Source organism: Peromyscus californicus, unplaced genomic scaffold, assembly GCF_007827085.1.
Source record: "Peromyscus californicus insignis strain IS unplaced genomic scaffold, ASM782708v3 Scaffold_12__1_contigs__length_115047231, whole genome shotgun sequence".
Lineage (NCBI taxonomy): Eukaryota > Metazoa > Chordata > Mammalia > Rodentia > Cricetidae > Peromyscus > Peromyscus californicus.
In genome coordinates, this window is record NW_026294413.1 from 4,722,545 (window position 1) to 4,738,156 (window position 15,612).

Below are 15,612 nucleotides of genomic sequence, written 5' to 3' on the forward strand. Positions count from 1 at the left end.
GCATGTGTGCATATGTGTGTATGCATGTGTGTTCATGAGTTCCTCTGTGTGTGTCGCCAGTCCTCTACAAAGAGACAGATGGTTGCAGGGGTGGGGAGGGGAATTGTCAAACAGAATTGAAGTAATACATCATGATAAAATCCTCAGTGCAGTAAAAATGGAGTAACAGGATGAGAGAGTCCTACAAGGTTTCAACCAGGAGAGCTGGTAAAGAGCTGGTAAACAACTGAAAGATCCTAGCAGAAGATTCCGAGTAGCTAGAGGAGAGGAAACAGAGTGAGCCCAGCCTCCATGTAAGAGAGTAAGGACAGCAGGCAAACAGTAGGTGTCTGGAATGGCGGCACATGCTTATAATCCTAGTCCTGGGGAGGCAGAGGCAAGGGGACCGCCGTCGATTCCAAGTCTGCTCCACCTAGTGGGTTCTAGGCCTATGTTGTGAGACATTCACAAACAAAAATAAACAATAAACCAACTGTTCTCCTCCACAAAACCTCAAAGGGTTGGAAGGACAGAGGAAAATGGAGGACACACAGAAGGACAGAGGGAGAATGGAGGACACACAGAAGGACAGAGGGGAATGGAGGACACACAGAAGGACAGAGGGGACATGGAAGACACACAGAAGGACAGGGGGGACATGGCGTTGTCTCAACCTGTTGTCACTCCTTGTTCAGATGGGGATGTATGTCAGCCATCAAATGGGCTGGACAACCCATATCTTCTCAGTGGAGACTTCTGGCTGTGGCTCTCCTCAAAGTATCAATCAGACTGTCCCCTCAGGAGGCTCCAGATTCCACACAGGATGACTCTTTGCATTCCACATACACCAGCCCTCTGAATGTGCTTGAATGTAGTGCCTTGGTAATCAAAAGGACTGGCCAAAGCGAATCTGACGTATTCACAATAGGCCTAATAGCCATTGTACATGTGGCAATTATCCCTAAATAGGGCTTATAAATCACTACATTGCATTTACACTGCTGAACCAAGCTTGTAATTTTCCATTTCATTGGACTTATCATTGTCACGATAGGATAGTATAATGAGCTCCATATACCCATCGCCTGGAATCTTAAAATGTTAACACTTTGACATGTGTACTTTATTATTTATTTTTTTTTTGTAGTATTTAAAGCACTCTTCGGAATCATGACATTGTTTTTCCCTGAAGGCATAGGAGTATCTCTAAAACTAGCTTTTTTCTACATGCTCATAATGTCCTCTCAGCACATGCAACAAATCAACACTAACACCGATTACCATAGAATCCTTGTAGCTAGAATCAACGCTCTCTTTCATTTAATTATTTATCTTCTGGTGCATACATATGTGTGTGCTGGGGAACCTAGGGCCTTACGCATGCTAAGTGCATGCTTGACCACGGGGCTGCATCCACACACCCTCTCTTTGAACCTTGAGTTGTCCCTTTAACCCTAGTAGAAGAATCTCACAGTAGTCACATGGAAAAACTGTGCTGTCTTCTGGTTTGTCTAATTGTTTGCTCACAGAGACATTGAACTTGGGTCGCTAACCCTCATGTTTCCCGTAAATGAAAAGTTAGATAAAATTCAGTTTACATTTTTTGGGAAAACTACTCAGCTTATGTTTCTCTGCATCATGGCAAATGGCATCACGGTCCATTAAGTGATCCTCAAAGAAAGAAGACTGGCCCAGTGGGCATTTGGGTTGCATAACTGGCCCTGCAACAGCCTAAAAAGAGTGTCCACCATGCAGATTTCTGTGCTCACAGCAGAACTAAGGCCTGAGCCAGGGTCTCGCTCATCTCATGTTCCCGCCAGTCTCTTGGCCTGCTTTTTCTAGGCTCCTCTCCATTGGGTGAAACCAAGATACCATTATTCTGGGTCCTGTGTGTGCCACAGAACTGTCAAGACTATCTCACATGCCCAACAGAATATACTAACTAGATCAGTAAACCAACTAGATTATTCAAAACATCAAATCTATGATTTGATGACTGGGTGGGTGCTATTCCCTTAATGTCTTTGTCTTCCTAAGATTCACATGTTGAAATGTGGTCCCCATTAGAATGGTGATTGGAGGAGAGGCTCTGGGAGGGGTGACTAGGTCTTCAGACCTGAAACAAATAAAAGACACAGAGAGATTCCTCTGCTCTTGCACCACAGGAGGACTCAGAGATGTGAATCGGGAAATGATCTCTGGACTGACACCAACTCTGCTGGTACCTTGCCTGTTGACCTTCTTTACCCTAGGGCCTTCTTTGCCCTTTGACTTTCCAAATGATAAACTCCCTGTAGTGGTTTCATTTTTGGTGCCCCTGTGGATTATGATTGAGGGCAGAAGGAGAGTGAAAATGTCTGGGAGATGGAGAGACAGACCGCCAAACTGGAAAGTATTTTTAGAGACTCTTTCTGTAGACTTGAAGTATCATAGAAAGGGAGCTGAGCATGGAGGGTCCAATATGAGGATTCACATCCTGGCTCATCGATTTTGGGATTTGTGTTCTTTTGGATGTTTGATGAGGCTTGCTTCCTCATTACTAACTGGGGATAACAAGGTCACACCCTGATGTGGCTTCTTGGTAAACCAGTGTGAAAAGTGCTTAGTTCAGAGCAAGGGGGTTGGAAAAAGGCCAAGGTATGCAGGTGGTTCCATTGCTGCTGCAAGGAATGAAGCAGCCCTTGGTTTTCTTCAGTAAATTCTCACGGGGGCCTTTCTTTTTCTCTTTGCCTGCCTTCCTTCCTTCCTTCCTTCCTTCCTTCCTTCCTTCCTTCCTTCCTTCCTTCCTTATTTCCTTTCTTCCTCCCTCCCTCTCTCTCCCTCCCTCTCCTTTCTCTCGCTCCCTCTTTCTCTCTCTTTCTCTCTCTCTCTCTCTCTCTCTCTCTCTCTCTCTCTCTCTCTCTCTCTCTCTCTCTTTCTTTCTTTCTGATAGGCTGTCGTGATGTAGCTGCCACTGGCCTCCTGCCTCTGCTTCTGAAGTGCTAGGGTCATAGGTGTGGAACATCATGCTTCATTTCACAGAAGACTTCTTTGTAGAGCTGGGGAGTGAGAAAATCATCAGAAGTAAATGCATGTGAGGCAGAAGTACTCGACAAGATTCTTCCAAATGGACCCAGTCTGAGGATGAGTAGGAAGCAAATGAATTGAAAAGGGTTAGGCTTCTCAAGGGCAGGGGGACGGAGTCTTCCCTCATGTAGAACTGGCCTCCCATTCTCCTCTGCCATGTGGATTCCAGGGCTTTGAAGTCTCTCTCTCCTCTGAGCTGCTTGCAGACAGTTCCTGTATTCCTCAGGTTTAGGGTCCCATGGTTTGATGGGAGATAGACTGATATTAATGGCGCTGATGATCAATCCAGAAACAGGCAAGGGGACAGCACAGGAACAAGCAGAGGGGACACAGGTAGAAAGAACATTTGCAATGGGACACTGAGTGGCTTCAGCCTTGGTGGAGCTCAGGTCCTCCGGAACTCTTTCCTCTGCAGAACCCACTCGGAGGCTGCTTGGCCAGTGAGTGCCTTTGAGAGAAGATCCTTCCACCTCTGAGGTTCTCACAAACCAGAGTTTCCTGTCAAAACTTAAGGCACATTGCCTTCTTCAAAGAGAGAGACCAATGAATTTTTCCACTTGCAATCTTACTCCAAATTAATGTTGAGTGCTTTATTGAGCCGCCCACAAAAGAGAACAGAGGAAGTACTCCAAACTCGTGTTTCAGCTTTCAGACAATTTTCTCAACTTCCATTTTTAACTTTTAGTGCAGAAGAATCTCGTGAGAGCAGCCATCTTTTCCAGTGGACCAGGTTCTGTAGCATTATGGACTAGCTAGAAAAGAGCAGGACTTAGGGCAGCACTTACTATCCCAGCTTAGATCCCACCTATGAACGGGCTGTTTGTTTATTTATTTATGAGCAGGGTCTCACACTGTAGCCAGGTTGACCTTCAGACTCCCTGCAGCCTGCCTTCCCTGCCCCCGCCCCTCCACCAAGCGCTGGTATTGTAGGCATGAGCCACCACACTTGCTTCTGGGAGTTGTAGAAGTCACTTGAATCACCAGACACTTCCCAATCTCCAACAAGCATGCAGAGAGGGGCAGTGAGACAGTCATTGGCTTCTCCCACCTTTAGTAGATTAGAATGGAAGACATCTGTCTTCATCACGTGACAGATTACCAACAAGCACCATTCGGTCTTCAGTCCCTCAGAACAACTCCACCTCTACTGTCTCCGTGCAAGGCTGTGTGGAGTAGGGAAAACAGAAGACCACAGTAGCCCCGGCTCTAGGCTACTCTCGCCATGAACTTTAATGGACACCCTGATTGAAAGTGATTTTTATTTTACATTTCAATGACATCATTATCAGTAGATTCTTGTAAATGTTTAAAGACAGTGCCTATCCATTTTGGTCTCCTCAGGGTTCTGATCACCCACTCTGCTGACTCCTAGAAGCCTGGTGGTCATGATGACATCTTTGATTCCTGGCTCTCTTGGCATCAAGCAAACACGGCACTGGGCTTGTGCAAAGATCAACTCTTGCTGCATTGAACAGACACGGTTGGTCCTTAGTATGCAATGACAGATTCTATAACTTTCATTGCCTCAATACTTTCTTAGTGCTAGGTACATAGGAAAGGACAACCATTTCTTCATACATGTGATTTCATACATTTCCTACACGTGTTCTCTCAATAACAAGATGAGGTCACCATCCCCATTTGAGCACAAAAATAATGGACACCCTCTTCACTCAAATTGAAAGAAAAGGTCCCAAGATTTAAATATGAGCCCATCAACCCGAAGCCCCAGATACTAAACATCAGCAACAGTAAAAGGAGAAAGGAAGGGAGAGAGAAAGAAAAAAGGGGGGCAGGGGGTAAATGTTAATGGTACCCCTAAGATATTTATAATTTCACCAGAGAAACATGACACACCCTCATGAAAAAATTGCATAGACTTTGCCAAATAGAACACAGTAAATTGCCCAAGGTGGGAACTCTGGTTCAGCCTGCAAATACTGGGAAAGGTCAGAGCTGGGGCAGATGAATGGCTTGCCCAGATAAGGCTAGGGAGGTAGTGAGACTTAGGAGGAAGTTTGAAGCAACTCTAGGTGAAAGTAGCCTAGAGCCCTGGCTACTGTGGCTGATATTATAATGGGGACTGTAGCAGGTGGTGGAGGATGGTAGAAGTACACTGCAAAAAAGTGGCAACCGGCCGGGCGGTGGTGGCACATGCCTTTAATCCTAGCACTCGGGAGGCAGAGCCAGGCGGGTCTCTGTGAGTTCGAGGCCAGCCTGGTCTACAGAGCAAGATCCAGGACAGAAACCAAAACTACACAGAGAAACCCTGTCTCGAAAAACCAAAAAAAAGTGGCAACTGACTTTGCTCAGGTGCAACCCCCGTGGTTGAGGAGCAGTGGGGAATAAACGTAGAGAAGGGCACAGGGGTTGGCTACAGCTGGGTAGATCTTAGCACCAGAAGTGGGACACGGAGGTTTATACATGCATGGCCTCTGTGCATCTCTGAAGTAGCATGATGAAGAGCAGGCTCTTAAGATAGCAGTGGGCTGGACGTCTCCTGGCAGGGAGAGAAAGAGCCTCCCAGCCTTTGGAGGAACTGAAGAAAGAGGGACTATTTTCCCCATGTAGACATCCCCAGTGTGTTGGAGAGCTCCATGGAGAAGGCACAGACATTTGCCAAGGCCAAGGCCAGAGTCAGATGTGAGTAAATATTTGCTTTGCCTCAGCTGGAGGAGATGGATTTTTAATAAAGAGGCAGCATGACTCATGTCACAGAGTGTACCAACAATTCAGGAAAAAGCCACTCTGGAAATTGCCAGAATGTCAGGCAAGGTCACTTGATGAGCTCCCAACATACATACATATACACACATTTCTTGTTATGTGTACTTACATGTACAAGTACACTGATATACACAGATACATATACTCATGCACAGACACACAGATCTTTCAAGTGTGTGTGTCAATATGTCACTTTGGTTAGCCAGGGTTTCATGAGTGCACCTGGGTCAGAAAACACAGTTAATTCAGACCCCTCACAGACCCAGCTTTCCTAAATGCAGGGCAAGTGCTGGGTTGTGATTAGAAGGGGCAGTGGACTGACTGAGCTGTGTTCTGTGACAGTCACAGTGAGAACCACAATGCTGTCTGCAGAGGGCAGGCTTCCAAGATATCTGTGACAGCCCCCCACCATGTTGTACCCTGTGTGAGCCTCAAGGATGGGTGGGGATTGGGGTGGCTTTTAACCTTCAGGATGCATCATAGGTGTGAGACACCACTTTTGTAAACCTGTCCAGACACTATGTACAGACACTCACTAGCTCACAGGTAGAGACTCTCTTTACTGTTTTTGAAGAAGTCAAGTGCCATGCCATAGACATGCAGACGTGTAAAAGGGTGGATTGCATTGACCATGAGTGGCCTCCAGTTCATGAGAGCAGTTTCCCCATGAAAGCTAGCAAGAAAAATGGTTCCTTGGTCCCCAAACCATGAGTAGATGAATTCTGTCAACAGCGTAAGTGAGCTTCTAGATGGGTGCTTGGCATAGTTAGAAAGGTCCTTGATGCAGCCCGGGGGTCTCAGAGCCACAGGCCCAACCAAATTGCACAAAGCGAACACAGGACTTAGACAAGCTGTGAGATAACAGACACACAGTGTTTTAAGCCTCTAAGTTGCTGGGAGTTTGTTATGTAGTGATTGACGACCAACAGCTTTCATGCGTCAGTCTCCCACAAGAAGTTCTGTAGAGCTGTGGTGATATGCTGGGACCCAGACACTGTCCCTAATGGTGCCGAAGGGTGGAGAAGAATGGGGTGTTAAGCCTGAGTAAGTGAAGTCACACATAGTCACTGACTGTCTATGTGACTTAGGTAAAGATTCTCGCACTCTCTGGGACCCAGTTCATTCCTTGTCAGCTTGACACAATTGGCCAAGACTGTTTCTGAGTTTTCTTTCAATTTTTTATAATAAATTCTGATTTACATAATTAATATGTCAATAGATTTAATGTTTTTTGAGCATTTACTGATGGAGCATGTTGAATTTTATCCTGTTTCATCTCACCTACACTTCAAAGCTGATCTTGCTCATGAGTTTTTATTAGAGTTGCTTGTAAAGATAAGGAATTGAGGACTAGCGTGATCTCCTAACTTACATTGGTCCACATGGCTGGAAAGTTAGAGAGCAGAGAATCCTTTTTGCTCCTTTTACTGTGCTATGCAAGGCCAGAGCCCAGGGGAAGTCTATTCAATTCTTTAACTAGAAGCAATCAGAAAAACAGAGATAGAAGCCTTAGCAAGGAGCTCAGAGTTGCTATAATCAAGTGGAGAGCCACATAAGTGGTAATTCAATCTGACAGCCAAGACCAAATAGATTCCCAGTGACAGCTTTGACAAAGTCAAATTGTCAGACAAGTTCATCAGAGGCCATTTCAGAGTGGAGAGAAAGGAAGAAATAAGGATCCTGGGACTCTTTTCCACATGCCTGAAACACCGAGCTTTGAAATTGCTTTTTTTTTTCTTTTTTTTGGTGGCCCAAATTTGTCTCCTGAGCTTCAAATATCTTTCTGCAGTCTTCCTGGTGGTCCTGATACCTGACTCAACATATCCCCAGACTAAATTTATTCTCTTCACCCATAGGTACCTTCCTTGTGGGCTCTCTGTCCTGGTTAAATGACATCCACTCACAAGGTTTTAAACATAAGCAATATTTTTGTTTATCCTTTATATTGAAACAGCTGGATCTATTAATTTCACTTCTGAAATGTTGCATGAGTGTTTACCTCATCAGTCAGATGTAAGAACTCAGATGTAAAATGAATTGCTAAACAGTCTTATTAATAAAAAAAAAAACCCAGAGCCAGATATTGGGGTGAAAACTGAGATCAGAAGAATAGGACAAGCCACGGCCAACCTTACCTCACCACTCACCAAGTCCTCAGCCTCCAGAGAGAGCCACTTTCTGTATACTCACGCCTATATCCTTTCTGTGCCCTGCCATCTCACATCCTCTCTCCGCCCAGCTACATTACTTTCTGTCTGTCTGTACAGACCTCCAGACCTCCAGACCTCCAGACCTCCAGACCTCTATGGTTAACTAGTGCTTGGATTAAAATCATGTGCCACCACACCTGGCTCTGTTCCCAGTGTGGCTTTGAACTCACAGAGATCCAGATGAATCTCAGCCTCCCAAATCCTAGGATTAAAGGTGTATGCTACCATTGCCTGACTTCTGTGTTTAATATAGTGGCTGGCTTTTTCCTCTGATCTCCATGCAAGCTTTATTTATTAGAGCATAAATAATATATCACCAAATTTCCCCCTTTTTGTATAAAATAAACAAAAATTATAACTAATATAAGAAAAAGTATATACAATAAGTACAATAGCTATATGCAATATATATATATATAGGCAATAAATACACCAACAATATCTCGTCTATTTGCATTTGACAAATTCAGAGAAAATATTCCATTATCTATCCTATTTTGGTGAGTCCAAAATGTACCTAATTCACTTTCTATCCTAACTTGTATTACCAACCAAAAACTATTTTTTTTTTTTTTTGGTTTTTCGAGACAGGGTTTCTCTGTGTAGCTTTGCGCCTTTCCTGGATCTCGCGCTGTAGACCAGGCTGGCCTCGAACTCACAGAGATCCGCCTGCCTCTGCCTCCCGAGTGCTGGGATTAAAGGCGTGCGCCACCACCGCCCGGCCAAAATCTATTTTTTTTTTTTTGTTTGTTTTTTTTTTGGTTTTTCGAGACAGGGTTTCTCTGTGTAGCTTTGCGCCTGTCCTGGAACTCACTTGGTAGCCCAGGCTGGCCTCGAACTCACAGAGATCCGCCTGGCTCTGCCTCCCAAGTGCTGGGATTAAAGGCGTGTGCCACCACCGCCCGGCCCAAAAACTATTTTTTAATGTCTTTCAAACTTCTGCACTTTACACCTCTTTGGTGAGTTTCTTTTCTGAATTAGTTAACAAGGAAAACTGTAACTGTAACTATCTAATCTTCAACTCCCTCAGAGACCCAAGAAGGAAAATAATATTAACTGAGTAAGGAGGAAGTGCAAACAAGCAACTTCCAAAAAAATGTGAGAAATGACAGAAACAGCTGGCTGCCTGGACAGTCACCCAAGATTTCTCTGCAACATTGGGGCATCATCTTTGGCCTACAAGCCTAGCATATCTGACAGACTTATCTGTGAAACAGGATTTTCTAAGGACCCTTCCTACTTTGTCTTGGCAAGGATTAACAGTCCTTTCTTTTGTGTCCTGCTTGTCCATTTTGGACAGCATAATGTCAGCAGTCGATGTGAGGGCACTTTCTTGCCCAGTGGCTAATTTTTGCCACAATGAAAGTAAACTCCATCATCTTCTCTGTAGTAGATTGGTGCTTCCAGGAGCAGACATGCCTCATTGTCATAAAAAAAGAAAAAAAATATGTTATTAAAACATCTTAAATGCCATATTCTGTAGATCTCTGAAATGTTTGAAGATGACCTGTCTATCTAAGATGTATTTCTGCTTGATCTTGAAAACATACCTAATATGACTACAAGTTCAATTGTAATGACTAACTACTAACTTACGTTTCTTTATATCCTAATTAGTTGGTAATAACTTTCAAGGACTAGCAATTTGCATTACATTGTTAAATGAACTGTATAGGTACAATACCTTGAACAAGATTAGAAATATATGTACAGTATTTTCTAACAAAATCAATCTCAAATTTGTATCAGCATACAAAATTTGTATACGATATACAAAAATCCAATCCAATGTAAAATATTCAAAGCTTGTAGTTGCCTTCTAAAAGTAGATTCAACAATCTATCTTTTTATGTTATCATATCTATATAAATCAATCTCAAATTTGTAGCAATATACATAATTTGTATACAGTATACAAAAATCAATTCAATGTAAATTATTTAAAACTAGTAGTTGCTTTCTGAAAGTAGATTCAACAATCTACATTTTTATCTAAATCCTCTTTTTTCTTTCTTTTTTTTTCAAACAAGAACCTTAAATCTATTCTCCTTTGTTTAGCCTTTTCCCTGACCATTAACAATAACAACTTGTAACTGACCATCCTAAACAATGACAATTATCCAAAACCCATTGAAAGACCAAAACCACCCACCCCACCTCTTGGGAATGTGGGCATCATGTTCTTAAAATGACTTCCTGCTCTCTGGGGGCAACAGCATTTTTAGGGTATCCTGAAAAGAAAATTTTTGGGTTAATTGTCAAGTCCTGGGAGAGGTAGCTGTGTCATTTGTTGTCTGGTCTCTGCATAATGCAAAATGCAAGGCTTGTCTCAAGTCCTTGCTCGAGTAGTCTGTGAGGCTGGATCATCTCAGCTAGCCATCTCAAAATTGCTCGGAGCGGTTTGTAGTCCAAAGCCGATCTTCGGGTGGTGTTTGTCATCTTAGTGGCATTATCACCATCCTGATGGGACTGTTGTCGTGGGGTCCCATCATCTTTATGGAGACTTCAAATTTGCTCTTAGGCCTGGTCATGATTCCCTGCAGAAAACTGATAGAGACTCAAACACAAAAACATGTACAGGCAGATAGATGAAGCCTTATTTCTACAATTAGTTAGTACTCTATATGACCATTAATATCATGACAAAAGTTTTAAAAAAATATAAATCTTATAAATTTTGATATAAAATTCATACCTTAAGGAAAGTTTTAAAGAGTCAAACTAAAACTAAAGAATTATGAGATTAGTGGCAATAGAATATTGAATCTACTTTCAGAAGGCAACTACTAGTTTTAAATATTTTACATTGGATTGGATTTTTGTATATTGTATACAAACTATGTATATTGCTATGAATTTGAGATTGATTTATATAGATATAAGATAAAGGGTAGATTATTGAATCTGTTTTTAGAAGGCAACTACTAGTTTTAAATATTGTACATTGAATTGGATTTCTGTATATTGAACACACTCAGATTTCTCTTGTGTCTCTACTGGGCTCTTCCAATAGGTGCCTAATTAACCTGACCTCTCCTCCTGCTCTCTGCTCTACAGCTTTCCACACTGACCCCAAAGTAACTTTCAAAAATACAAATGACTGCCACATTTCAAGCCCCTTAAAGACTCTCCAGTCCCTAGTGGAATACTGTAAAATTCTTCCATGTGTCTGGGGGTCACTTTTTGCCTGGCTTCTGGGGCTCCATCTCCTCTGCTTCCTCTCAATTTCTGAATTCCAACACTACTTATTTGGGTCTCTATCATTACACCTCCTTAGGTTATTCCCTGCAATGTCCTTCTGGGTTTTGTCTATCTACTCATCATATAAGGCCCACTCAAATGTCTCATCCTTCAAGAAGCCCTTTGGTGACCTCTTCCAGAGCAGCTCCACTGCACATGCTCAGAATAGAATTCGAACTGTTTGCTAAGAGCTGTCGGTTACAAAGAAAACAGTGCACCTGACCTCCTTACTGGGTATGCGATGGAGTGAAAACAAAGGCCATTCCTAATGAATGACCTTTCAGCCAGTTTGGCTATGATCACATCTGTAGACATTAAGATGCATTCTTTGATTATAAAAGTTTGCTTTATTCACCCTTGAATTCTTTGTCTCCAATACAACATTCCACACATTGTCAGCTAGAAATTAGTCTTTACTGAATATCTGACAGAATGAAGAGTTGGGTGACATCTTCAGCACTCTGCGTGTGAAAGGACAAGACCATAGAATATACAATACATTTAGAGCTACAGTCCAGAAGGGACTGGCTTTGGGGGCCAACTTTAATTGTGCCCTTCTAGGTACTCCCCACCTAAGAAACCAATGCAAATAAGCTGGCCAGAATGCCATGTGCCAACGATGGTAGCACAGAAAATACAGCCAGTCCCTTCCAACTGTTTTAGATATATACACAAAGTATTTTTGCTCTTGACAACAATTTCAGTGGGCTTGAATCCAGCCACATGGAATGGATTTTACTTTTTGTCAACTGAGGAGAAACTTGGCTACTTCAGTACAATCTAAAACATGTCCAGGGAAGATAAATCAGTGTGTTACTAGTTTTCTGGGAAACTGTAGGTAAAAGCTTAGTGGTTGCTAAAATACGCAAATCCAGATCAGTAGGAAAATTCCATCTTATTTATATATTAGGAAACTAGCTTCCCACCCAGCACTGTATCTTCCAGCTGAGCAGCTGAGCACATAGTTTCAGAGAGAAGAGATCCGAGACTCTCTGGGAAATTCCAGTTCAGGCACATAACAAGAAGCACAGGAAGTTGTGGTGTTTCTAGCCTTTCTTGTTATTCCTGGGCCACTTTGGGTTATGCATGCGTGTATGTGTGTGTGTGTGTGTGTGTGTGTGTGTGTGTGTGTGTGTGTGTGCGCGCGCGCGCGCATGTGGGTGGGTGGGTGTTTGTTCTGACACCCCCAACCTGGTCTTGTCTAGAAATTCTGTTGCTATATGCCGTTGTCTAGTATAGAGTACATTGTGAGAAGGTCAGCTTCAGAAATACAGGACATATACAAGTCCTTTATTTCTGATCCTTAGATGCTTCTTCAAAGTCTCGTCGTCAGATGTATTGCTACCAGAAATGGGATTTACGACACAGCCCTTGTTTGGAACCTGAGGATAAAAGGACTAGACACAGCTCTTCTCAAGGAGCTTTCCTTAAGATTCTGGTAACATGCTTTATCTCACTTTTCTAGAGTGGGGACTTGGGATCCTGGGAATAGCCTGAGTTCCAGCCTCACAGGATGACCCCTCACTTTCCAATGTACCCAGCATCCTTTATGTCCGTGTGCAGACACTGCCAATGCTCTTTTCGCTTGAGCTGACAGATCACTCTGACAGTACCTGGGGCCAACATAACTGAGTTCTTTGTGAGAGATTCCCAATAAGTATGCTTGAAAAACAGATATGGCCAGTAGTTTGGGGTACATGGCAGAGAGAAGCGTGCATGTTGAAACCAAGTATTGTTCAAACTTCTAAATATCATCATACTTCCACTGGGACAAGTTAGCCCTGAGAGGTGTCATCACTTAGGTGAAGTTGATGGTTTGGGGCATATGAACTGAGACGCTGACGCTGAATGCAGTGAGTGTCCTAGCATACATAAAGGCACTATTCCAAAGAGGCGAGATAATTTCCCAGTGAAGCAATGAAGCCTGTGTATTTGGAGGTTATAATGGTGAATGCTAGCTGTGTTGCCTACAAATAGCACCACGTTGGTAAATTCCCCTTATTTAACCACATGTTTAAAAAGAAGCCAAGCTCATAAATCCTTACATGTTGCATAGTCACCAGTATTCTCAATGAGCTGAGGTGTTTGGGACTGGAAGATGGAAAAGTTGGGAGTTTAACCTGGTACCGATTAACTAAAAGAATTTGAATAAGTCATTCAAATTCTCTGGACTTCATGTTTTCTTATCCATGCACAAACATTTGTGTGCAGATGTGCTGTAGGATCCTCTCCACTTTAGCATTAGTCTTCTTCCCTGTGTACTCTGTATTCTGTGTTCATGATTGATTACATCAGTACAGAGTAAACTTACTGTGCAGAGCCATGGGAGAGCAGTGCGGTGAAGTTTATAGTTTATCCATATTTAAGATGAGCTCCATGAGAGTAGGGCTGTGCCTTCCCTGACTTTGTGTTCTGAATGTCCAGCGTGTGTTCTAAAGTCTGAAGAAATTAGCACACGGGAGAACAATTTCTGGTTAGGTTGATGGCTGAGACACATTGCCCACACATCTCCCAAGTCCTCTTTCAAAAGGGGTGGGGCCATGAGACTAGTTTTCTCCAACTGAATATGAACTCAAGGGACATGTGTGCTTCTCATGACACATGAATGTTCCTTCTCAACCCTATTGAGAAGGATGTGGTGATGATGACGGAGTTCTTGGGTCCACGAATGATTATGTGGAACAGAATTCCATTTTTCATTTTCCATTTACATCAAAACTTGAAGAATGAGAAGTAAAATTCTATGACATAAAACCACAGGGATTGATTATTATGGAAGTTGTTTTCTTTAATGGATATCTGGAGAATAATGATCAAAAGGCAAAGCCAGAGAGCATGCCAGGAGGGCTGGGGACAATTCCATGGCAGCATACGCCTGGTCAAAGCCAAGTTCACTGTCTGACACTGACACCTAAGAGACGTAATTGAACTTGATAGGCTGTGGAAAAATTAAATGTATTTTTAATGGTTACATAAAAATGGCACCTATTAGTGTGATACTCTGTAATATTCTGAGGCATGCAAATTAATTTATTGTGTAATGTTAAAGTCAGGTTAAAATATCATTCCAAACATTTATCACTTCTTCATGATGAAAAGATGCAAAATCTTTCTTCTAGATTTTTTAATGAGCTGCATTGCTGCCGTGTCCAGCTCACCTGCTGAGTGACAGCATTTTAGTGATGGCCTTGTGATATGGAAAATGCAGCCCAGAGTTTTGACGCTCAGATTCATAATTTCGCTTTAGTACAAGAGAACTTCCCTTGGGAAAAAAAAAAAAACCTAACTATTTCTGTCCTAGAAATGGGATGAATCAGTCGTGTCACTCGGGCTAGCTCCAAAGCTTGTGTCCCCTCTCACACAGCTATGTCTGGCTTCATGGTCATCGCAGTGCAGTAGAGTGAGGAACCTTTCTCCTGCCAGACTGGCCTCTGTTGGCCCCAAGGGAACTGCTTCACACTGCAGCATGGTGACATGGAGCAGAGCCCTTTGCTCTCCAGGTCAGGGCAGACTTCCTGCCTCCAGGGCTAGGGTCTTACAGATGTTTCTCCTGGAGCAGAAGGTATGACTGAACTCCAGTGCGGCAGGACTCAGTGCCATAGTCACACCCTCAGCACCTGAGGCCTGTTAGGGTCTGGAACATAAGAATTTTGAGTGGCAATCTGGACCTTCCCAGGCAGTTGAGAACAACTGGTCACTCTCTTTTCTTCTCCACAGACAAGCCAGGACAGGTGTGAGGAGAATTACAGGCCCTTCTAGGAGACCACGGATGGGTGGGGCCTTTCTTGTGGGGCAGAGGCTTGGAGCCCTTCTTATAACTGTATAGTTACATAACAGCGTGAAGATGGATGTGAGTCACCATCACCACAAGTGAAAGCACACACACACACACACACACACACACACACACACATACACACCCCTAAATATAGTTTACAAGTGGCTCCTCTTGATAGAATTGCACAACCAAATTAGCTCAAAACAAAAGAAAACAAAACAAAAAACCAGAACGCCCACTTCGAAGCACTGCTCATATTCCCAAGCATGAAAGTTTGCCCTGGCAGCAGAACCAGCTGAGACCAACCGGACAGAATTTGGATTTAGTTCTGAGAGCTGGTCTTCTCCGCAGCTTCAGAAGGTCAGCCTTCCCATCATCACTGGCAGTAGATACACTGAACTCCTTCCCTCTCCCTTAGCAGGGGGGCCCTGGAGCGCTCCAAGGGGAGGGGGTCGGGCTGGTGAAAGCGTGTGTCTGGAGAGGCGGCGATCCAGCGATATTTCAGAATGATGGATTTCTCCTGGGATCCGCAGGCTCAGAGAAGGCAGGATTGTAGCCATCCAGGGCAGAGACGTTTCAAACCCCGGGAACTGGCAGCTGGGCCTGGCTCCC